Below are 25,640 nucleotides of genomic sequence, written 5' to 3' on the forward strand. Positions count from 1 at the left end.
TACAAATACACATACATATACATATGTTTAAACACACACTTATATAAGTACAAAGAAAATATTGTGTATGTACATAGTTGTTCATTTTTGTCTTCCCCATTAGGCTGTGAGCTCATTGAAGTAATAGATTTTTTATATAATAATAATAGTTGACATTTACATAGCACTATGTGCCATACTACTTGCTAAGCACTTTACAATATTATCTAATTTGATCATCACAATAACTCTGGCAAGTAGATGTTATTATTATCCCCATTTTATAGAAGAGGAAATGAAGGCAAACAGGTTAAGGAATTTACTTTTTTTTGGATTATTAATTAATTTATTTTTAGTTTTCAACATTCACTTCCATAAGATTTGGAGTTTTAAATTTTCTCCTCCTCCCACTTCTTCCCCCTCCCCCACCCAAGATGGAATACAATCTAATATAGGCTCTACAAATACATTCATGTTAAGCTTATTTTTCTATTAGTCATGATGTAAAGAACAATTAGAACTAATGGGAGGAACCACAAGAATGAAGCAATAAAACAAAACAACAAAGGGAAAGAAGAGTAAATAGTGTCCTTCCATCTACATTCAGACTCCATATTTCTTTCTCTGGGTGGATCAGTGGAATAGGCTAGGTATATGAGACACAATAGTCAATGACTATACTAATCTACTATTTGATAAATCCAAAGACTCTAGTTTCTGGGATAAGAAGCCACTATTTAGCAAAAACTACTGGGAAAACTAGAAAAATGTATGGCAGAAACTGGGCATAGACCAACATCTTACACCATATACCAAGAAGAGCAAGGAATAGTTTACCTTTCAGATCTATGGAGAAGGGAAGAATTTATGACCAAAAAAGAGATAGAGAACATTAAGAAATTCAAAATGGACAGTTTTGATTACATTCAATTGAAAAATTTTTGCACAAATAAAGCCAATGAGTCCAAGATTAGGAGACATGCAGAAAACTGGGAAAAATAATTTTTACAACCAGTGTCTCTAATAAAGGCCTCATTTCTAAAATACATAGAGAACTAAGTTGAATTTATAAGAATAAAAGTCATTCCTCAACTGATAAATGGTCATAGGATATGAAAGGACAGTTTTCAGAAAAAGAACTAAAGCTATTTATAGTCATATGAAAAAAATGTTCTAAATCACTATTGATTAGAGAAATTCAAATGAAAATGACTCTGAGGTACCACATCACCCCTATCAGATGGGCTAACATGACAAAATAGGAAAATAATAAATGTTGGAGAAGATGTGGGAAAATTGGAACACTAATACATTGTTGGTGGTTACGCATTTTGGAGAGCAATTTGGAACTATGCCCAAAGGGCTTTATAATTGTGCATACCCTTTGACCCAGCAATACAACTTCTAGTTCTGCATCCCAAAAAGATCATAAAAATGGGAAAAGGACCCACATGTACAAAAATATTTATAGCAGCTCTTTTTGTGGTGGCCAAGAATTGGAAATTGAGATGATGTCCATCAGTTAGGGAATGGCTGAACAACTTGTGGTATGTGAATGTAATGGAATATTGTTGTGCTATAAGAAATGATGAGCAGGCAAACTTCATAAAAACTTGGAAAGACTTACATGAACGATGCAGAATGAAATGAGCAGAACCAAGAGAACATTATACACAGTAATAGCCACATTGTATAATGACTGACTTTGATAGACTTGGCTCTTCACAGCAATACAAGAATCTAAGACAACTCCAAAAGGCTAAGTAATTTTCTGAGTATCACGTATCTAGTAGATGTCTGAAGCCAGAACTGAACTCATGTATTGCTTATTCTAGATCTGTCCCTTTATCCACTGTGCCATCTAGCTGCCCCCAGCTGATATCTTTGTATTCATACCCTTAGTACAGTCCTGGCAAATATTAAATGCTTACTAAATGTTTGCTCACTTGACTTTTAGGATTATAGATTTAAAAGCATTCAAAGAAAAGCTAGACAGATCCCATGGATTAAAATTGTAAGAAAAAAAGTCAATCAAGGAGACCTGGGAAGGTCTCAAAAATGAAATTTTGTAGCTCCAAATAAAAACAATTATGGAGGATAGAAAAAGAAAGAATTGCCTAAAGTAAGTAATTTGGATGGCCAGGGAATTCAGTGAGCATGCTGAGAAGATGAAAAGGAGGATAGATAATCAAGGAACAATATAGAAACATGACATAACCCTGTAAAAACAGTGCCAGAGGTGCTAACACTCAGAATTACTTAGGATAGCAAAAAAAAAATGCTCAAGGTAAAAAACAAAACAAAAACTATGATGGAAGAAATCTAGTGTTTCAAAGAAGAGACAGGGCTATTGCTTTTGGTGGATTGACAATGACATTAAATGCTAACTTTCCAAAGTATAAAAAGGTGATCAATTGAGAGTCAAAACCACAAGACAATTAAAGAGCTATCTGGCTTGCCTTTATAAGTTTGCCCAGACTTAACAAATCCTAAGGTACTGAAAGAAATGACAGGTAGGAACACAGTCACTATGGGTGATCCTTGAAAGACCATAGATGGGATTAACAAGTTTAATGATTATAAAGAAATCTGGAAATATATTTAAGGAAATAAATAAAGCTAAGAAAATTAGAGTCAGAGAACAGAGTATACATTAACTACAATTATAAGAGAGCAAAACAAGTTGAAAATTGATAAAGAATCTTGATGAAAAATAACTAGAGCTAATAACTAAAAAGTCATAATGTTATTTACACCTTTAAATTCAAATGTAAATATTTACAAATCTAATTTAATTAATTATATTGATATTCAATATTAAGTTTTTAATAAATTATTTAATTTCTTTAAAATGATTTTTCAGCATGATTCTATTTCCATATGACATTTTTCTTATTAATTTGTGAAATTTTAATCTTATACCTTTGAATATGATAATGATCTGTATTGCTATGTGGAAGGAAGAATTGATCCAAAGGAGACAAAAAGATAATAACTTTTTAAAAATTTTTTCATGAAAGTTCATGTAGAACAGGAGAGAAAGAGAGAGAAAGAGAGAGAGAGAGAGAGAGAGAGAGAGAGAGAGAAAGAATTTTCAAAATATAGGTCAGTACACTTGACACATCTATCATTGGCGCAATTCTAGAACATATTATTAAAAGGAATTCTACAAAAAAAATCACTGTTAACAAAGAGCTATTACAACTTTATCAGGAATAGGACTAACCTCATTAACTTTTTGAAAGATTTAACAAAGCACCTAATAACATCTCTTATACTATTCTTATACAAAAGAAAGAGAAATGTGGGCTAAATAATAATTGGATTTGGAATTGGTTGAATAGCCAGACTAAGAAGTAGCTCCCAATGTAGTAAAATGGTGATAATAGCACCTATCTCAAGTCTGTTGTGAGGATCGACTGAGATAATCGTTAATGAAACCTTATCAACTTGGAAGAAGATCATTATTGTGGATCTTTATTGAACTGTGTTTAGGGTGGAACATGTAATTTTTTTTTTTGGACGAGGTCATAGATGGTTTACACATTGAATTTTCAAAGAACACAAAAGTGTGAGACTTAGCCAAGACATTGCATAACAAAATTTAGAAAAAAAAAAAAACAAAAGGTTTATACTTTATCTAATAACATAAAAGGTAGTAATGGCTAAATAAAGTCCGACACTTGGAATTGAAAAAAAATATTATCTTTAAGAATATGAGATTAAAAAATGTGTCTTAATGGAAGTCCTTTACAAAATTACTTGGTGATTTTAATAAACTGAATGCTCTGTTTGAATGTATAGTGTTATATGGAAGCCCCCCCTTGCATCTGCCCCCCGCACAAAAGGTAACATGCTCCTAATACATAATTAAAAAAGAGATTTTTTTTTTAAATGCAGGTGAGGGGTAATGGGCAAGTGATAGCCCCATTTCACTCAAACAACACTTGAAGTATTGTATTTAGTTATGGACAAAATACCTAAAGGACATTGATAAACACTGGTAATCTACAGATGAATTAACCTTAGGTATCTTTAAAACTATTATGCTCAGTTTGGTACCAGAGGCCAGAACTAAAAATGATGAGTAAAAATTGTATAGTGCCAAATTTGGGGCAAATATAAGTGTGTGTGGGGGGAAACAACACAAAAACAACAAAAATACTTCCTAATAAAAACTGTGTTCCTAACAAAAAGAACACTGTGCTTAATATAGTGCCTAGTACATAGTAAGGCCCTTAATAAAAGTTAATTCATTGATCGATTGAATGAATTATTCAAAAATAGAATGAATTTTGCCTTGAAAGGTACTGACTTCTTGCTTAATGGAAAAGTTCAGGCAAAAGTTATATGATCCCCAATTGGGAATACCATAAAGAGGAGCATTAGAGTCAAGTATGGGTTAGATGTTGGCCAGACTATGTGATAGCTGAAAAAGAAAGAGTCTGTGTGAGTAGTTTATATGTAATAGAATAATGTTGAGGTTGAAATATATGGCAGGTTGCTTTTTATTCTATAGAAGTTTTTGTATTTAGTTGATGGATATTAGGAGCTGATCCCCCAGAGGACTGGGAAAGTCCTTAGGGCGAACCTTGATTCAATGAGCATAGGGAAAGGGCAGGTAGCTCCAGCTCTGACAAACCACCTAACCTCTGTTTGCCTCAGTTACCGCAACTGTAAAATAGAGTTAACAGCACCTATCTCACAAGGTTGATGTGAAGATCAAATGACATAGTACTTGTAAAGCACTAAGCAGTTCTCAGTATTTGCTAGGCACTACATAAATGTTACTTATTATTATTACTATTATTATTATTATGCATTGTATATCAAACGAACACATTTATTCAATATTAGAATATATTAGGCAATACACAAAGTAGATGAGCTCTCTCACTGGGAGAATATCTTATTGAGAAAAAGAAGGGAGAGACAGAAAGAAAGAGAGACAGAGAGAGACAGAGAGACAGAGCGAGAGAGAGAAAGAGAGCCCATTAATTCCATTAAAGGAAAATTACCCAAAGTCTCTAGTGCAGCAAGCTATATAGGGACATACTAAAGACTCTGGATCCTCTACCTGTCAGTTTCTTCCCAAAAGTCTTTCTCTCCCTCCAGGAACCTCTCTCTAAAATGAACCTGGAATAATGTGTCATCTCTCAAAGGCAGAAGCTAGAAAAACTCTTTTCTCTCAACTTTTCAGTAATTTCACCTCTCATGACCCTTATGTAGGTAGAGTAAAGTAATCATTCTCTCAACCAATGCAGAAAGTTTTATGCAAAAGCTCAAGCCCTGGGTTACAAAATAAATCAACTTCTTAGTTGAAACAGAAAAGTGGTATATATACCATATTAAATTTGTAATACCAGTTTTATAATCCAGAAAGTTCCTGAATTTTCTAAATATAATCCATTTGTTTGATCATAGCATCATTGACTTAGAGATGGAAGTGACCCCAGAGGCCATCTCATACAATCTCCTTACCTTACAGTTGAGGAAATTGAGGTCAATGGTAGTTAAATGATTTGCCCAAGCTAATAAGCATCAGACATGGGATTTGTACCCAGGTCCAGAGGCAGTGATCTTTCCATTGTTCAAAAGGATCAAATTGCTTTATATTATGCATTTGCAACTTATTCAAAATTGTCTTAAATAGTCAATCATATGGCCTACAGTTGGTTCAAATTTGATTAAATTTCAATGAACACTCCCAAATTCCCGTCAATCACGAAAAGTATGTTCAATTTACATTTTAAAATTTTTCCATTCCCAAAACTATTATAAAAATAACATAAAACAGCCTTAAAATAAACCACAGCAACCGTGCAAATAAAATTATTTGAATGAATTGCATCTTTGTACTTTCACTTAACCTTATTACTTATTAATATCAAATCAAACAATGTATATTAGGTATTAGGGATTATTTTCTTTCTCCATTGAAATCAAATTGCTCTTTATCCAGAGATATTTTTATGGGAAAAAAATAAACTGAGAAAAGACATACACCCTTTGATGAGAACTTGATGATTCCTTTAACAATCACATTCTGTAGAACTGCATGTGTTTTCTAATATGCACATAGACTATCGCTCTATCTCTTGGATTCAAATTAAAACATATGTTTGAATGACTTACCTTGTTATGCCTTGATGTTTTAGATTTGGTGATTAGGTACAAGCATGCTGTGAAACAGATGCACTGACCCACAGACTCCAGCTATCATTGACTAGCTTTCCTCTGAGAAAGGAAAACATTCCTCCTTACAGATCATTAACACAATGCCTAATCCGTTACTTTACATCTTTCACAATAGACTGTGGGAGCATAATCCTTGACAGAGAGATGTCATTCATGCAAACCTGAAGATTAAAGGAATGTTTAGAAATTAAAAGAGACACTTAAGACCAATATCTGTATCAGGACAATCCACTGTCAAGAATTGCTGAGTGTTCTCTGCCACCAATTATTTCCCTGAGTCTCCCCAAAGCAGTGTGATATGGACTGATATATCAGGCTCATTGAGCAGGGCAGCAATTGACTACAATAATCATCTGTCTAGTAGTAAATGCAAGATTAAATTTTCAATGTCAACAAACCTGCTAAAATGTGTAGATAAATCAATCAATAAGCATGACATTTCTCACACACATATTTTATAAGATAAACTAAACTGCTGACCCAAGAAATGAGAAGACAAAAAAAAGAATACTCAAATAATGAAAGTTGTAGCATTTTTTTATCTTTGCATCCCCAAAGTCAAGCATAGCACTTCCCACATAATACACACTTAAGAAATATTTGTTGATTTCAGTTACATCAATTACTTGAGCAGTTTCCCAACAAAGGTCCAATTATTTAGTAAAATGAATTCTCAACTCCAACTCCCCAATTTATATCACTGATGAAACAATGAAATGGAAGTAAGCATTGTAGATTAATTATTAGAGTGTCTTTCTTTGCAGACAATTGGCAGTCAAGTCTTTTTACTATTATTATTATTATCATTATTGTTAGTACTATTTATTATTTATTATTACTTTCTATGAATAGAGTTGGATGTGCTAAAAGTAATTGTTAAATTTCTAGTTTCTACAGAAAGCTACAAACCAGCGCTTGTTTTGTTGAACAAATTAAGTTACAAAAATATTTTTCAATATTCCTGAGATCCCCCCCAGCCTAGTTGTTAAATATTTATCAGCACATCCTCGTATTGCTCTAGAAACATTGTTTGAGCTGATCAGAGGTACAGGGGAATGCTCAGGCAATGAAGTTTTCAGATCAGAGGCTACTACTAATAATAATGATAAAAGGCATTTACACAATGCTTTTAAGATTTGCAAGCATTTTACAACCATTTTTCTCATTTGAGCCTCATAATATCCATGTAGATATGCCATATTCGTCTTTAGTAGCTCTTTTCAGTATATCAAGTTTCCTACTCTCAGGTGGCTAGGCCATCATAGACCTAAGCATGTGTCCTTCCACATGATCAGGAACATACTCTGGCCCACCTTTGAGAAGCTTATGCCTGAGATAATACCACTTCTTCTTCTTCCTCTTCAGTTACAGTATTACTGTTCAAAATATGAACTGTCATATAACAGATGAGTATAAGATTCAAAGCAGCTACTCCAGGCATCTAATTCTTACTGATATCAAACTCTCTGGTTCAATCAAAGCATGTCTACTTGAGGAATACAACATATACTTTCTATTGTTAATAGAACAGAGGGGTATAGCATAATTAATTTGACTCTTTTTTGCCTTTCAACTAAAATCAGGATTCAATATTAGACAATACCTGTGTGTACATACATATGTATGCATTATATGTAGGGTATGTATTTATTTTTATATGGACTGATTGTGCACTGGATGTCATTAGCCTGAGGAAATCAAGATGTGGGAATTTTCTCCACCAATGAAGATCAACAACTCACATCTAACTTGTCTTAGAGTTGATTGGATCACTGAGAAGTTAAGTGTTCACAAAGCTCATATATATCAGAGGTAGTATTAGAACCCATGTTTTCTGATAAGCAAGGCTGGTTTTCTCTTAAGCAGTACTGCTTCATCAAAATATGTCACTACTCACAAAATAAATAATAATAGATACTTTAAATAAATACTGGCTCCTTTTAGGGTCAGCAACTATGGAAAAAGTGGTTGTTTCAGAGTCACTGCTAAGTTTTTGTACCTGGGGCAGCACCAACATGCTAAGTAATCATCCTAGCATTATATGAAAAGGCAATAGATCTCTGTTTTCCTTGGTATAGGTAATACTAGCATGAGGAAATTCCCTTACTAATGTAAATCAGCAGGTATTCTGCAATATATAATCTTAGAAAATTATGTCAAGCATTGAAAGGTTACATGTATCACAGGGTAATACAATCAATATGTATCAGAGGTAGCATTTGAACTCAAATTGTCCTGGCTTCAAAGAAGGCTTTATCCATTCTGCTTTGCTTGCTTTTAGAGAGCAAACATGATCTTGGAATATTCAGCAAGTTTAAGTGCTTACTATGAGTGGAGACTTCAGTGACACTATGAGATTATTGCTTGGAATCCAAAGCTGAGGATAGAAGGGAAGAGGAGAAAAGACTGAAAGGGAATTCAACTGGGTTCTACCTCATCCAATAACCTCCTTATTTAAGTAATTTTTCTTGATAAGTAGATTCTAAACTCTGTTGTTTTACTGAAGGACTTGAGGCAAATTTCCTGTTGCCTGCATTAATTAATTGTTTTGATCGTTGCCATTTTTTACTAGAAAACATGATTATTTCTTCTCTACCTTTAAGTGGACACCTGGATGAATAGAGTATTGGACTTGGACTTGGAATTGGAATTAAGAAGACCCTACTTCAAAATATTTTCTGAGAGACTCAACAGCTTTATAACACTTTGTAACACTTATCCAAGTCACTTAAAAACTTAGCCTCAGTTTCCTTATCTTTAAAACAAGAGTAATAATAGTACTTATGCAGAGGATTATTGTGAGAATCTAATGAGATTATATATATATATATATATATATATATATATATAAGGTCCAGCCTATATAATCATGAGATTCTGAAAAATAGGTTGGGCAAATGAATTCTCTGAGTATTCATTCTCTCCAAGAGAAATTAATCTAAATATTGATAACAAAATGAGGTCTTTTTTTTTTTACCTTTCCTATAAACCAGTACATCAATATGTAGAAATATCACACAATTTTTTTTCTTTGGGTTGGTTTGATGATACTCAAGCAAAGATAACTGACATTTCAAGAAAATAAGTAAGCATTTTTCCCCAGTGCATTTAATGAGTATACTTTGCTCTCTCTACTTCTCTGACTCCTAACTTCCATCACATTTTCTATTTACTTAGCAATGACCCTACTGTTGTGAAACTAGGAACAGGCTGCCATAAAAATTCCCTTCCATTAAAGTGAACAACCATTAATTTCACTACCAAAAGAGAAGACCTAATGAGTGAAAAACAAACAAACAAACAAACAAACAAAAAACAACAAATGGAATTTGTTGGGAAAGAAGTATGGATTAAGTAATCAAACTCAATCTTATAATCTTTTTCAAGTAAAAGAGAATTTTAAAATTGTCATCTCCTCTAGTGATTTTTTTTTCTGTTCATTTAGCTCCAAATGAAGCCAGACCAGAAACTCTGAGGGTCTCACAATCCCAGATTGATATTTTTGTGAAGGTAAATTAGGCCATCTTTTGTCTTGATTCTTACCTAGTCCTTACTCATTGAATTGGCATAAGCTTAGACAAATTGAAACCTGGGAAAGACTAATTTTAAAAAGCCTAAGGTCACCCATTGCATCCTGGGCCATTGCCTGTCATCTTGACTCTTGTCTCGCCACGGGACTCCAAAGACTCTGAAGGACAGAGTGAGGCTAATGACTTTATACAGCTCTGCCTCACTAAATCCAATTTACCTGCAAGTCAAGACACTACCCTCCTGATATTATTGGTCCTCTTAGAGAAAGATGGATGAAAAATAACTAAAACCAGATTGAGAAGTATTGAAAAAAATAGCTTTATGGGAAGATAAATATCCCAAAGTTTTAATATCATGAATAGAATCAACAATAGAGGACATATAGTCCATACATAATCTTGCCTCACTTTAACTAGTTTTTCAGACTAGCTATTTAAGTTAGTCTATTTCGTCTATTTAGACTATCCATTCAAGAAAACCTTTGGCCAGATACACAACAAAAGATGTTGTGTTTAGTTCCAATGCTTTCTTCTATCTTTGACCTCCAACAGGTGCACAGGTCCCAAGGCTGGCAGCAAGAGGAAGAGAAAAAACTGGGCAATGGGTGCCCAAATAACTGAGAGTTGACAATATCATTCTCCAAACTTCAGCAGTGGCAAGAAAGAAACATTATTTAAACAACAACAGAAAAATCCCTTGAAATGAGGGCACTAAACTCAATCATTTTCCCTTGAATCTGTGCCATACCTTTATGACTTAATGACTATTAATCTCAGCATTTACAACTGGCCCTATGATCATGTTTCCAAAATATATAAAAGTCAAAACTGCAGGAGAATAGGGGAAACACAAGAGTAATAGGAAGTATTGTCCTACCTCCTAGGTAGAAGTTGGGAGTCGATAAAGTCAACTGCCAAATATTCTGGAACCATATATGCAATATATGTGTTATTGAGTTTCTCTGCTCCTCCTCTATCTAACTCTGGCCACCCCTAAATTTGGGCATATCATTATTTTCTGATACCTATTCTATAAAATCAGCAGGAAAAAATAGGAAAGGAAGTCAAAGAAATCATGTTACTTCATATTTTGGTTGCATTTTATTGAAAGAAGAAGCAGGCATGTTGAATATTAGTTTCAATTGCCAAACAAGATGAATTGTAATTGATTTTCAATCATTCATATTTTCCTTGTTCCTCAATGCCTGCAAGCCTAGAGTGTAAAGAGAATGGAATGTTCTGCATACAGCAGGCACTTGACAAATGTCCATTGAAAAAATTCATGAGAAAGGCAAATTTTTGCTGTGGCAGCAGGTCAAAATGTTTTGGGTTCCCTATCTGGTTTCAGAATTGCACCTCACTTTTCAGTACAAGCCCGATTACTCTCCAAGAATGCCCTCTCTTTCTTATCTTGTTCTCAGTTTTATAAAGCTTGTCATTTTAGAAGAATTAGAGTACCAGGTTGAGGATTCCTTATCAGTGGTTTCCTTTTGTTTTTCTAATGAACAGCTGCTCTTATTGTGCCATTTCCATTTTTATCACTTTTTTAGACACAATATCCTTGATTTAGATCACATGCACCTAATCATTCTCTGTTAATTACTGTTCAACTTTCCATTAGTAGGTCCTGGAAGTAAAACCCATGTATTCTTAGAAAGTCATACTAACTCATTAAATCAATGCTGCAAGGGCTTGCCAAACAGCATGGTGCACTAGCAAATGAAACAGGACTCTTCACTGCAGAAATCATCCAGAGGAATTATCAGAACTAGTTTATTTAGGGGGGGGGGAAGTCATTTTAATTAATCATGCCCAATAAAATGTTTCTTTTAAACATCACAGTAAATACACTGCTAGTGATCAAAGACACATTAGAAGAAAATAATGCTATTACTGTGCATCATTTCTGCTTCCATCACAATTTACTTTAGTAGTTTGACATTTGATTATATCTAGGAAAGCATTTATTCAGGGAGGATACATGCCTCCCTGCTGCAGGCCCAGGGCTACATAGCAGAGTTAAATAGGGTTCCTAATTCTCTTAGCACAGGTTAGGAATGTTGTCACTGATTTTAAATGTATGTTATACAATATATTACAAAGGCACAATGCCTTTTATTAAAGAACTCAGTAAAATTATTATGGAATATGATCACTAATTTGCATTGCCTTTTGAGTACCTTGGCTCATGAACTTATCATATCAGGCACTACCAAAAAAAGTGCTTAAATCCCTAAATTATTTTTTGCATTGCCCAAATGTATTTATATCAACACAAAAACATCAATAAAACTCAAAAAAGCCACCTCTCTAGTGGAAAAAAAAATAACATACACAGGACATATGCTTAAGCATGATCTGTATCATTAATAGTTTTCTCTACATTCTTAAGTCTAAACAATTAACAAAATAGTAAGTCAAGCCCTGATTTGTAGCCTTTGCCAATTTCTGAAGTGTAAAGGCTCACACTGAAAATTTAACAACATGCTCTTGGTAGCTGGTATTAGCTGGCTGAAGCCCACCACTGCATGATAGAGAAAGTTCAAAGTATAACCCAGAAAGGAATGAGACTTGGCTATTCTGGTTACTAAATGGAGGTTCTGAAAATACCCATCCAATGAGAGGAAGGAAGGAGGGAGAGACAAAGAGGGTGCATCTAGTGTGTGAATTTCAGAATTGCATCTCACTTTTCAGTACAAGCCTAATTACTCTCTGGAGGTTTAGAATGAAGAGCTGGGACATTATAAAAAAAAGTCCAGAATGCGTTCTGGACAGGAATGAGGTGTAATATCTTCATTGCACCATTGATGAGGCCTTGGTTTTGACTGATACAAGTTCACATAATTCTTTGGTAGGCACCATAGTATAATAAACAGAGGGGTCAAGCGGACTCAGGGAGTCCTAGGTTTAAACCGTATATCAAATTCTTATTAGCTGTGTGATCCCTTTGCAAGTCATTTAATCCTAAACTCTCTCTGATTATAATTTTTCACTTCTAAAATGGGGTTAAATAATAGCATTTACCTCACAAGGCTGTTGTGATGATCAAATGAGATAATAAATGTAATGTTGTTCAGTCATTTCAGTCATATCCAACTCTTCATGAACTCATTTTTAGGGTTTTTATTGCAAAGATACTGGAATGGCTTGCCATTTGCTTCTCCAGCTCCCTTTAAAGATAAGGAACTAAGGCAAACAAGGTTAAGTGACTTGCCCACTGTCACACAGCTAGTAAGTGTCGTAGGTCAGGTTTGAACTTGGGAAGATAAGCCTTCCTGATTGCAAACCCTGTGTTCCAATCAACTGTGCCACCTAGATCCTCAACATGTAAAGCATTATATAAAACTTTAAAAATACTAGTATCATTATCAATAGTGTTATTAGCCTTTTAAGAAGGAACTGGGGAAATAAGTAAGGCAGGAAAGGGAGAAAGAGAGTCAACTTATAAATATATGTTTCCACAGAACCATGGGGGCACCCAGACTGAGACCAGTGGAGAACATAAGTAACTTAGCAACAAAGGAGCTTCAATCGATGGACCTGGCTTAAGCCAGACACCCTAGGACTCAGATCCAAAGAATAACTTGGCACTGAACCATTCAAGTAGGATGTTAGGATTTTACTGAACCAGTATCTAACCTGAGAATGGCAAAGCAGCAGGCCAGAGGCAAAGTGCCAGTAATCAGGTAGCCATCTAATTAATTAGTTTCATTACAAGGAACAAATTTGCAAATTGGAAATTCTCCTGATCAGAATTCCAACTTGCTGAAGTAAAGACAGCAATTATTTACATAAATCACAAGTGGGAAGGGAAGGGGGAAGGTGGATTACAAACAATTTGTTCACAGGGTTCAAACACCAAGAGAACAATACAACAACTTTGGAGTCGAGTCTTTGGCTGTCATGACCACATTCTCTAGGGCACAGAACCTGAGTTCAGTGATGAGAACAGGTTCTACTGTTTTATTCACTTCACTTAAGGTACACAGGCACAAGAATGTCAAGGGTTTGATTGATCATTTCAAACTGCATTTTTAATTCTGACTCACAAACTAGAAAAGGCAAGTCTTGAGAATTCTAATTATTAGTATGTTCAGTACATATATTATATCAATTAATATGAAAACCATAATTCCCTTCACAAGGAACAAACCCGGATGTTTCCTTTTACTGGTACTGGATGCCAGTAGGCTGTGCTGAGAACAATGTTCAGTAGGTATGGGAACAATGTCCACTCAACAGTAACTATGAGATATTTTTCTTTGTAGGAAGTCCTCAATCTCTGGGTGATGCTAAAAGTCTGGAGGACTACACAACAAAGATGGAAAGTGACAGAGGGAAAGTGACATTCATTGGAGGAGGATTGCTTTACTCTCTAGCAGTATCTAATTACTCTCTTCTGTAGGGAGAGATAGAGGGTAATACTACACATTGGCAAAATTACTTAGGTTCCTGGGAAGACACTTTAAAGCATAAAAAGTACACATTCTTTAACCACTCTATGATCATATCATGAGGATTAATTATTCTTTCCCCCTTCCTTCCATCTCCTTTATAATCTCCTTAAGAAGCATCCTCAATGCAATTCTTGAGGACTCTTAGGTACATCAGAGAATTATAGAATCTCAGAATTGGAGCAGACTTCAAGTGTCAAAAAGTACAACCTAGAACTAAATAAAAATTCCTTCTTCAAGAGGCCAAGTAAATGGGGCATCCGGTGTTCAGCTGAAGATTCCCCCCCTCCATGATGAAAAATTCAAGACTTTTAAGAGAGCCTATTATATTTTGGAGGGCAATAGAGTTCCAGGCCTACAGTCAGGAAGATGAGTCTTCCTGAATTCAAATCTTGCCTCAGACACTTAACTATCTGTATGACTCTGGGCAAGTCACTTAACCTTATTTCCCTCAGTTTCCTCATCTCTAAAATAACCTGGAGAAGGAAATGACAAACCACTCCAGTATCTTTTCTAAGAAAACCCCAAAATACGGTCATGAAGAGTCACATACGATTGAAAAATGACTGAAAACAACAACCTAAACAATTATATTTTGAGGTAGACTCTAATTTTTAAGACATATTTCCTTACACCAAACCAAAATCTGTTTCTTTGTCACTTACACTCTTTGTTCCTTGTTCAATATAATATTTATTTTTGCTTTAGCAGTGGTCCTCCTGGCTACTTCTCTTCATTTTTATTAAAATTCAACCTTGTGGTAAATCTATGGTTGAAACTCCAAAGCACAGAAGAGAAATTCTTTTGTGAACCATTGGACAGAATGAGACACTGCCAGAGATCCTCTTAATATTGTTACCCAGAGCATTCTTCTCTTCCATTGCCAAGGAAATTTCATGATTATTAACAGATTCCCTCATTCATGAAAGAGCTAAATCATGCAGTACACATTCCATTTCAATGCCTTTAACCACTCCTTAACAAATCACATCATGATGATTAATCATTCTTATCCCCTCTCCTCTGCCTTCTCTATAATCTGGTTAAAGAATATCACTTTCTCTAGACTATTGATGCTCAGTGTGCATGTAACACAAGCTCCCACTTTCTCTCTGGGCTTGTTTCCCTTCAACCTGCACTCACTCCAGAAAGTTGGGATTTCCCCACAGGGGCTGGTTACAAATTACTGTGTTTACATTTCTAATATTAACAATGGGAACTGTTTATTCTTACTAATACTGTAGCTCATGAGCCCCTACTGTATATTTCCCGCTGATAAGTAAACCAGGATGCCTTCCTTAACTTTTTTTATAAAACCATCAACTAAGGGGAAGACACAGCAAAAGTAACAAATACATAATATTATTTCACCCACAAAGTTCTTCATAAGCTGGTTCCTTTCTACCTTTCCAGTCTTCTGATCCCTTTTTCCTCTCTATACACTCTGTGACACAGTTACAACAATCTACTTGCTGTTAACTTCATCTGCATCTTCCAACTTCACATCTTTGCATGTGCTAGCCTTCCTTCCCACCTGGAATGCTCTGCCTCCTCATCTCTGACTCTTAGTTTCTCTGGCTTGCTTCAAATTCTGTTCTCATTCCAACATCTGCATGAAGTCTGCTAATGCCTTCCTTTCTTAGAAGAGAAGTGCCTAGCACTCATCTAGCCAGGCACCTCTAGAATGAGACTAAAGGGTTAATTTTTCCCCTCTTTGGGGAGGGGGAACTTGCTTGGTTTTTTTTTTGTTTGTTTTAACAAGCATTTATTAAGTTTCTATTTTGTGCCAGGCAATGTACTAAATTCTTCACAAATGTTATCTCATTTGGTCCTCATAACAATTCTGGCATGTAGGCAAATGGAAGTGAAGTGACTTGCCCAGGGTCACACAGCTGATAAGTGTCTGACCCTATTTTTAAACTCAAGTTCTCTTGAACACAAATCTACTGTAACACTGAACCAGTGAGCTGCAATGCCCATCTTTTGCCCGTGCTGATGGTTTTCTCTGGTTTTGTTGCTCTGGGTTGAACTGTTTCTTCGCAAGGGGAACCCACCTATCAGTGCTTTGATTCCATCCTCACCTAAGATTCTTGAGGAAAAATTCTACTTTTGTTTTAGTCTAAGCAGTGTGTGTGTGTGTGTGTGTGTGTGTGTGTGTGTGTGTGCGTGTAAGGGTATTGGATTTTGGAGGGGGAGTAAGAAGTTTTCTAAAGGTTCCCCAGAGCATAAATATGAATTAGGTATGGAATGAGATTTATTATCCCCACCCAGAAAGATAATGCTAAGTATTAAGGGGTTCTAGAATGATTTCTTAAAATTGACTCATTAATCTTCAAACTTTCTTGAGAGATTTACAAGTGGGCTGGGAACAGGCAGTGGCAGAGGGTGTGTGGAAGAGAATGGGTAAGCCACCAACTCCCTTTAGAAATCTTATAAGGCTCTGCCTCAAAGGAAAAAGACACAAACAGAAGATAACTCCTGCCTCAAGATACAGGCTTGCCTGGTAGGCAAGTTCACTGGTTGTGCCTCCAGAGAGGTAGGGTAACTTCACCAACTGTCCAGAAATATCCTCAGAGAATACCTACAACTGCTCTGAAGTCCAGGTGATGGTCCCCTTAATTTGCAAACCAAGAGGGTTCTAAATCTGTACATATTTTGCCCCGTATCTATTTATTTATTCATTGTCTTCTCCATTAGAATGCCAATAACCAAATGCGGGGGCAGTTTTTGCTTTTCTTTCTAAGGCCACAGTTTAGCTCAATACCTGGTTCATTGTAAGCATTCACTAAATGCTTTTTGACTGAGTGATAGATTGATTATTTTAGGCACCTACTATAACAATAAATGTTCTAGTTACTTAGGCACTGAGATACCAAAACAAAAATACTCTCCAAGTTCACAGGATATGTTTAATAAATATGTACTGAATTAAACCTATTTCAAAGTATTCAATATCTTTTCCAATTACCATAGCAACACATTAATTTATACTAATGGCTCGAGGTGCTTTGGCAAATTAGTGAACAAATTAGCAAGGGATAAATGTAATAAAAATCAGATACTAGAGTAACAAATGAATTTTGCCTATATTTTTGCTGTCAATCATTTTTGGGGAAGTCTTATTTTAATATTAATTATTTATTATAATTTGCCCATAAGATAATGAGTTTAGCAGGTTTTAGAAAACTACTCAAGTTTTATTTTAGTTTCAGGAAACTTATTTTTATTTATATTGACAATAAAGCTTTGATTCACAAAAGGCACAGGAACAAATTTTAATTTTTTGCATATTTGAGAAGTGAAAAAAATTTACTTTTTGTTTCTCTCTTTAAAGTCTTATTTTAACATCTAGATTTTATAAAGAAAAATCCAAAGTTTCTATAGAAGAAAGTCTTATCAGGGAAAGAAATGGTGACCTCCTCCTAATACTTTCTTGCATTGATCAAGAAATCTACTGCTAAGAGGGAGAAAGAGATATCTGAGGTCAAATGCAGATGCAGGTTGATTTAAATGCCATCCTTATTTCTCTCAGTAGGAATTTTAGGAATATAAATATATCAATAATGATTCTTATGGTGATGATGCAGAGGATTGTTATTATTAGGAAAAGGATGATTCTCAAAAATTTTTTGACATTTCAACACATTAACTGTAGTGAAACCAGAGCTTCTTTGTAGACAAAATGGTTGCCTGAAATTGCCTGGACAGAACATAGCATCACAAAAATTTTAAAGATGCTGATTTTAATAGTTGTTACTATACTTAATATAAACAACTTGTAAATAACATAGAATGAAAAGGTCTTAAAATATGAAGACCTAAGGGAAGAAATCAAACAAGTAGGAACAAGATTAAGCCTATATCATTCCTTCATATTGTCTGCTCCACCAAACTTCAAACAATACAAAGCAATACATCTACTTTTTCCCAAAGTCAGCATTTGAATATGGGGTGAAAACAATGCTAATTATAACAACAGTATATTTCTTTATGGATTTCAGGCTTACAAAGTCTTTTCCTCATTGTGTTGAATAGGCTGACCATATAATATTTCCAATATTCACCTGAAATGCATAGTGAAGTATAGAATTTATAATGTGCCAAGATTCAAAAAATTAGTAAAAAACAAAGATGGGTGGAAGGGTAAAGGGAACCTTTTTATGTACTTTTACAAATATTCTCTCAGGATCTATGACTACAGTGGCAGCAACAGCTTTAGAAGCTCTCAGCCCAGAGATGGTAAAGAGATTGGACGATTTTTAAGAAAAAGATTACAGGGGACCCTTTGTTGGCACTGTGTGGAGGATCTTGTACTGTTTGACAACTTTATCACCAATAAGCAATTCTGTGTCACAGTTGCAGGGAATAGAGGAGAACTAGCACTTGCAGCAGCAAGGGAACAGGTGATCCTCCTGGGTAAAGATCAGAGGAAGAACCAGGAGAGCAACAACCACACATCTCTCTAGATCTACTTTGAAAGCACTGAAAACTTGCAGATCCCTAGAACTAGCTGTGAAAACTGAGGTGCAAAAAAGCCTAAAGCTGGAGCAATGCCTTCCACCCCTTGGTGAACAGAGCCCAACTTTAACATAAAATTCAAATTCAAGAAAGCTCTAGAAAAAAATGAGCAAACAACAAAAAAAGAGAACTTGATGATAAAAAAAAAAACCGATGGTATCAAGACACAAAATCAGAAGACAGTAATGTGAAAATAGCTACAACAAAAGCTGCAAACAAAAGTACTAACTAGACATGAGTCCAACAAAAATTCCTGGAAGCATTAAAGAAAGAGATAAGAGGAAAAGAGGAAAAAATAGGAAAAAGAAATGAAAGTGATGCACAAAAATATGAAAAAAAGATTTAGGACCAGGCAGATAACACTCTATTTATGAGACTAGGTAGTGATGACAGAAGCTCTCAAACCAGAGATGGTAAGGGGATTGGAAACTTGCCTGAAAGATTGCTGGGTACCCCTATGCTAGTAAATGGACAGAAGACAAGAATCTGCTTGCAACTCCATTACCTATACCCATTTCAGGGTCACAGTTCAAGAGCAGAGAGTAGCACTTTTGGTTAAGAGGAAGTGGAAGATCTGAAGGACAGTATCACTTTCAGGACTAAAGAATCAAGAATCAAGAACCTGAGGAACAGTAATATTTCCTCCTAAAGGAGGAAGGGCTGTGAGGAGCAGGATAATTGCAATCTAAAGGGTTTGGTGATCCTTCTTGGGTAAGGATTAGAGTGCAAAACAAGAGAGTAGTGACCCCCACCTCTCCACAAATCACACCATCTTGGAATCACTGAAAATTTCCAGAACCCCAGAACTAGCTCTGAAAACAACAGTGTGAAAAAAAGCCTAAAACTTGAGACAGAGTCCCTCCACGACACATACATTGGGAACAAAGCCCAACATTAACATGAAGTCTGAAATCAAGAAATAGGGTGGAAAAATGAGCAAACAAAAAAAAATAACATGACCATCAATAGCTACTATGGTGACAGTGAAGAATAAGACATAAGTTCAGAAGAAGTCAATGAAGTCAAAAAAATTACAAGCAAAGCCTTGAAGAAAAATGTGAATGGAAACAAGCAAAACAAGAATTTCTAAAAGATATATAAATAAGTATATAATATGATATAATATATATGCATATGTATATATGTATATATACATATATACAATATATATGAATATATAATCAATATATATTAATATATACATACATATATATTCAAAATCAAATAAAAGTGGTACCGGAAAAATATCATAAAGAAATGAGAGTAAAGGAAGAAAATCATGAAAGGACAATTATTTTTTTACTTTGCTTGGGCAAAGAGGCACCCCCCAAAAAACACTGAAGAAAATAACAACTTTAAAAAATAATTGACCAGGGAGTTCTGCTTCCAGGAGCCAAGATGGTGGAGTAAGAAGTAAGTTGCTCTTAGTGTCACTTATTAACTTCTGAAAATCCAGAAAATATCACCCCAGGAAAACTCTGGAACAGCTGAACCAGAAGAAAGATGGGATACAGCAGTTCCGTACAATAATGAGACAACATACCAAAACTTATGAGATGCAGTGAAAGCATTTCTTAGGGGAAGTTTTATATCTCTAAATGCTTACATGAATAAAATAGAGAAAGAGGAGATCAATGAATTGGGCATACAACTAAAAAAACTAGAAAAAGAAGAAATCAAAAATCCTCAATTAAACACCAAATTAGAAATACTGAAAACCAAGGGAGAAATTAATAAAGTTGATATTAAGAAAACTATTGAAATAATAAATAAAACTGAGAGCTGGTTTTATTAAAAAAAAACAATAAAATAGATAAACCTTTGGTTAATTTAATTTTAAAAAAATAGAAAGAAAAAACCAAATTACCAGTATCAAAAATGAAAAGGGTAAATCCACCACCAAGGAAGAGAAAATTAAATGAAGATTTAGGAACTATTTTGCCAAACTGTATGCCAACAAATATGACTGATACTTAAACTGGGAAGAGTCAAAACAGAGAAAGAAAATTATGGACCAATTTCCCTAATGAATATAAATGCAAAAATTTTAAATAAAATATTAGCAAATAGGTTATAGCAACTTATTACTAGAATAATATATTATGACCAGGTAGGATTCATACCAGGAATGCAGAGCTGGTTCAATATTAGGGACATTATTAGTATAATTGATCATATCAACAACAAAACTAACAGAAACCACATGATCATCTCTAGATGCAGAAAAAGCTTTTAACAAAATACAACACCCATTCCTATTAAAAACACTAGAGAGCATAGGAATAAATGGAGTCTTCCTTAAAACAATAAGTAGCATCTAGCTAAAACTTTCAGCAAGTATCATATGTAATGAAGACAAACTAGATGCATTTCCAATAAGATCGAGAGTGAAATAAGGATGTCCATTATCACCACTGTTGTTCAATATCATACTGGAAATGTTAGCTTTAGAAATAAGAGAAGAAAAAGAAATTGAAGGTATTAGAATAGGCAAAGAAGAAACAAAGCTATCACTCTTTGTAGATGATATGATGATATACTTAGAGGATCCTAGAGAATCAAGTAAAAAACTACTTGAAATAATAAACAACTAGCAAAGTTGCGGGCTATAAAATAAACCCACATAAATCATTGGTATTTCTATATATTACCAACAAAGCCCAACAGGAAGAAATAGAAAGAGAAATTCCATTTAAAGTTACTGTAGACATTATAAAATATTTAGGAGTCGACCTACTGAAACAAACCCAGGAACTCTGTGAACACAATTACAAAATACTTTTCACACAAATAAAGTCAGATCTAAATAATTGGAAAAACATTAGTTGCTCATGGGTAGGCCAAGCTAATATAATAAAAATGACAATTCTACCTAAACTAATTTACTTATTCAGTGTCATACCAATCAAACTACCAAAAAAAATTTTAAAGAGCTAGAAAAAAATAATAACAAGATTCATTTGGAAGAACAAAAGGATCAGAATGTCAAGGGAACTAATGAAAAGAAATTCAGGGAAAGGTAGATTAGCTGTTCCAGATCTTATATTGTATTATAAAGCACCAATCATCAAAACTACTTGGTACTTGATAAGAAATAGAGTGGCGGATCAGTGGAAAAGGTTAGGTATGCAAGACACAGTAGTCAATGACTATAGTAATCTACCATTTGATAAACCCAAAGAACCCAGTTTCTATAAGAACTCACTATTTGACAAAAACTGCTGGGAAGGCAGAAATTAGGCATAGACCAAAATCTCACACCATATACCAAAATAAATTCAAAATGGGTTCATGATTTAAATATAAAGGCTGATACTATAAGCAAACTGGGAGAGCAAGGAATAGTGTATTATCAGATTTATGGAGAACAGAAGAATTTATGACCAAACAGGACATAGAGAACATTATGAAATGCAAAATGGATAATTTTTATTACATTAAATTGAAAAGTTTTTGCACAAAGTCAATGAAAACAATATTAGAAGAAGACTGGAAAATTGGAAAAGAATTTTTACAACCAGTCTCTTTAATAAGGCCCTTATTTCTAAAATAGAGAATTAAGTCAAATTTATAAGGATACAAGTCATTCCCCATTTGATAAAAGAGCCTAGACATCATATTTCAAGAAATTATCAAGGAAAATGCCTTGATATCCTAGAATCAGACATCAAGGTAGGTAAAATAGAAATTGAAATAGTCTACCAATCCTCAGATAGATCCCAAAATATAAACTTCCAGGAATGTTGAAGCCAAAGTCCAGGGCTCCTAAGTCAAGGAGAAAATACTGCAAGCAACCAGAAAGAAACAATTCAAATATCATGGAGATGGTCAGGATCACACAAGATTTAGCAATTTCCCTGTTAAAGGAGATGAGGGATTTGAATATGATATTCCAGAGGGCAAAGGAGCTAGGATTATGACCAAGAATCGCCTATTGAACAAAACTGAGTATAATCTTTCAGGGGGGAAAATGGTCATTTAATGAAATTGAGGAATTTCAAGCATTTCTAATTAAAAGACCAGAGGTGAATAGAAATTGACAATCAAACATAAGACTCAAGGGAAGCTCAAATAGGTAAACATGAAAGAGAAACCATAAAAGACTCAAGAAAGTTAAACTGTTTACATTCCTATATGGGAGGATGATACATGTAATTCCTAGGAACATGATTACTATTAACTAGTTTGAGTCTACATAGACAGAGGAAATCTATGTGATTTCAATTATGGTGGGATGATATTTATTTTAATGAAGGGGTGGGAAAGAGGGATACACTGGGAGAAGGAAAAATTGGAGAAGAATGGGGGAAATCATCTTACATAAAAGAGATGCACAAGGAAGAATTTTGCTAGTGGAGGGGAAAATGAGAGGGGTGGCAGGGAAAGCCATTTTTTTTTTTAATGAAGCATCATTACATTGTTTCCTTTCAGCAGAATAAAAAAAAAGTGATGAATATGAAACTGGTCAGAATATTTCCCTTAAGAATAGCAAAATTCAATGAAAAAAAAGAAAACTGCAAATTGAATCAGATACATATATATATATATTATATATGTATGTATGTATATACATATATGCATGTATGTATATATACATATATGTACAGTTTATTCCAAAAGTGTTAGTCTTAGTGCAGCTCTAATAGCTGAAAACTACTAAATTTTTGACAAATACATGCATATATGTACATGTGTTTACATACACACATACATGTGTTTATACACATAATAATCCTTGCATTTGTGTATATACATGTATATTCAAATCCTTATATTTGTATACATGATGTATTTACAAATTGATGATTCGTAACAAAACATTTTAGAGCCTTTTTGAATTAAGTTGCAGACCACCTACACAATTTTCACTCCTCCCCTTAACCTTTCAAAGTCTTCACACTCAAAAAGATTCATGATTGGGGGAGGCAGCAGGACTCCCGTGTCTCTCTGACCCAGCGGATATTCAAGGATATGGGAAGCCAGGGCAGGACAGAAGGCAGCTCCGGCCCACATAGGTCTTCGCACCAATGGCAACTCGTACAGCATCACAGAGCTTGCAGGCTCCGCGTGGTCCGCGTGGTCCTGAGACATTCTCTCTGAGCAGCAACAAAGTTCTGCCACTTCAAACGCCTCCCGTCCTTTCCTAGTGCCAAAAATAATCCTCCACCCCCCAGTCAAGCTATGAGAATTCCCTCCCGCCTCACCTGAGATCCCTACTGAATCTGGAGTCAGATGGAGTAGGCTAGAGCTGAGCGGAGTTACTGCGCATGAGCACCAGGCGCCCGCCCTCCTGGAAGTGGGAGACGCTGAGTGTTGCCAAAGAGAGGATGGAATCCCAGAACCCGAGCTTCGATGGCGACCAGACTGGCAAAATTGAGAGATGATAAAAGCATTCAAGGTAACAGTGAACCCAAGTACATTGCACTTGTGCTTACAGATACCTAGAGAGATTTTTCATCTCAGCAATCATGGCATTTTTTAGGAAGAATGTCTTTTAACAAATTCATTGGATGAGTGTTGAAATTTCTTCAAATCAATAGTGACTTTCACCACTACTTCATATTTTGCTTATGGTTACAAAACACTTTGCATACCAGAGCTCTGTCCATTTAATGAGAAGATGGCATTCCAGTTTAATTTTACTATAGAGAGACACCTAGAAAATGAATTACCAGCCCTTGGAGATGAGGCCTTGGGCATGGAATCTTCAGGAAAGACATTAGTCTTAGAGAGTCAAAAAGGAAAATTGAAAGATGGAAAATGGTCCTCAAAAGAATGTGACTTATCTGAGGAGCCTTTGTGGGGATGCAAATCATTAGCAGAAGTTGAAGTTTCTCAAGTCTGTGACAACTCACTGGTTAATTCAGATGAAATCACAAGAGATCCAAAAGAAAAATAGCCTTGTTTGAAAGTGGCCAACGCACATCATGTCCCTAAAGATTTAAAGAAAGTGAGAGAAAATAAAGTGGTAGAAGTTACACCAGATCTCCAACATGTAAATTTGTCAGTGGTGAAAATGGTCTTTTTGAAAGACAACTCTTGTGGAGAAGACATAGTATCCAAAAGCCTTTCTTCTCACTCTGATCTCATCATAGGTATCTATGAAGGAGGTCTGAAAATCTGGGAATGTACCAGAATATACTTCTGGCTTTTCTTGCTGATGAAGAAGTACAGTTTGCTGGGAAAAGAGTGTTGGACCTTGATTGTGGAGCAGGGCTTCTGGGTATAATTGCCCTCAAGGGAAAAGCTAAAGAAATCCACTTTCAAGATTATTAATAGCATTGTAATTGATGAAGTAACCATTCCAAATGTGATAGTGAACTCCACTTTTGAATGTGAAGATGATGAAGTAAGTGAGGTAGATTTGAAAAGGCGGAGTAGCTCAAACCCAACACAAGAACTTTAAAGGAAATGTTGATTCTTTTCTGGGGAATGTTATGAGTTTTCCAAAGTTGTGCTAAGCAGCAAAAAAACTTTTGCAAAATATGACATTATTCTCAGTGCTTTCCATCAAACTTTAGCTAATTTGCTGGATGAAAATGAAGAACTGTTTTTAGCAAATTAAGCACGTTACTTTGGTGTTGGAGATGGTGTTCTTCTCTTTCAGAAGTTTATAGAAGAAAGGAATGTATTTGAAACTAAGATATTCAAAATAATTGATGAAGGACTAAATAGGATCTTAATTAAAATAACCTTTAAGCAAGCCCACTAAAGTCCAAATTCAGTACCTTTTTTTAGCCTTCTTTAAAGCATATTTTATTTCTTTTTTTATCCCCCCCATCAACAGAATTTCTCCCAGTATTCCTCCTCCACACCCTCAGAGAGCCATTCCACATAATAAATGATATTTATTATGAAGGGACAAAAATTGCAAAAGGAAAAAAAATCAGCAAAACTGATCAATACATCAAAAAAAATCTGAAATATGTGCAATGTCTCACTTCCACTGGCCTCCCACCTC

The 25,640-nt window shown here is 34.9% G+C and overlaps 1 pseudogene; it reads left to right on the forward strand.

The window, feature by feature from the left end:
- The first annotated feature begins 24,299 nt into the window (after positions 1 to 24,299).
- Positions 24,300 to 25,391, forward strand: LOC114043672 (annotated as a pseudogene).
- The last annotated feature ends 249 nt before the right edge of the window (positions 25,392 to 25,640 follow it).

The sequence above is a fragment of the Vombatus ursinus genome, unplaced genomic scaffold (genome assembly GCF_900497805.2).
Source record: "Vombatus ursinus unplaced genomic scaffold, bare-nosed wombat genome assembly UNPS02014770.1, whole genome shotgun sequence".
In the NCBI taxonomy this organism is placed as follows: Eukaryota; Metazoa; Chordata; class Mammalia; order Diprotodontia; family Vombatidae; genus Vombatus; species Vombatus ursinus.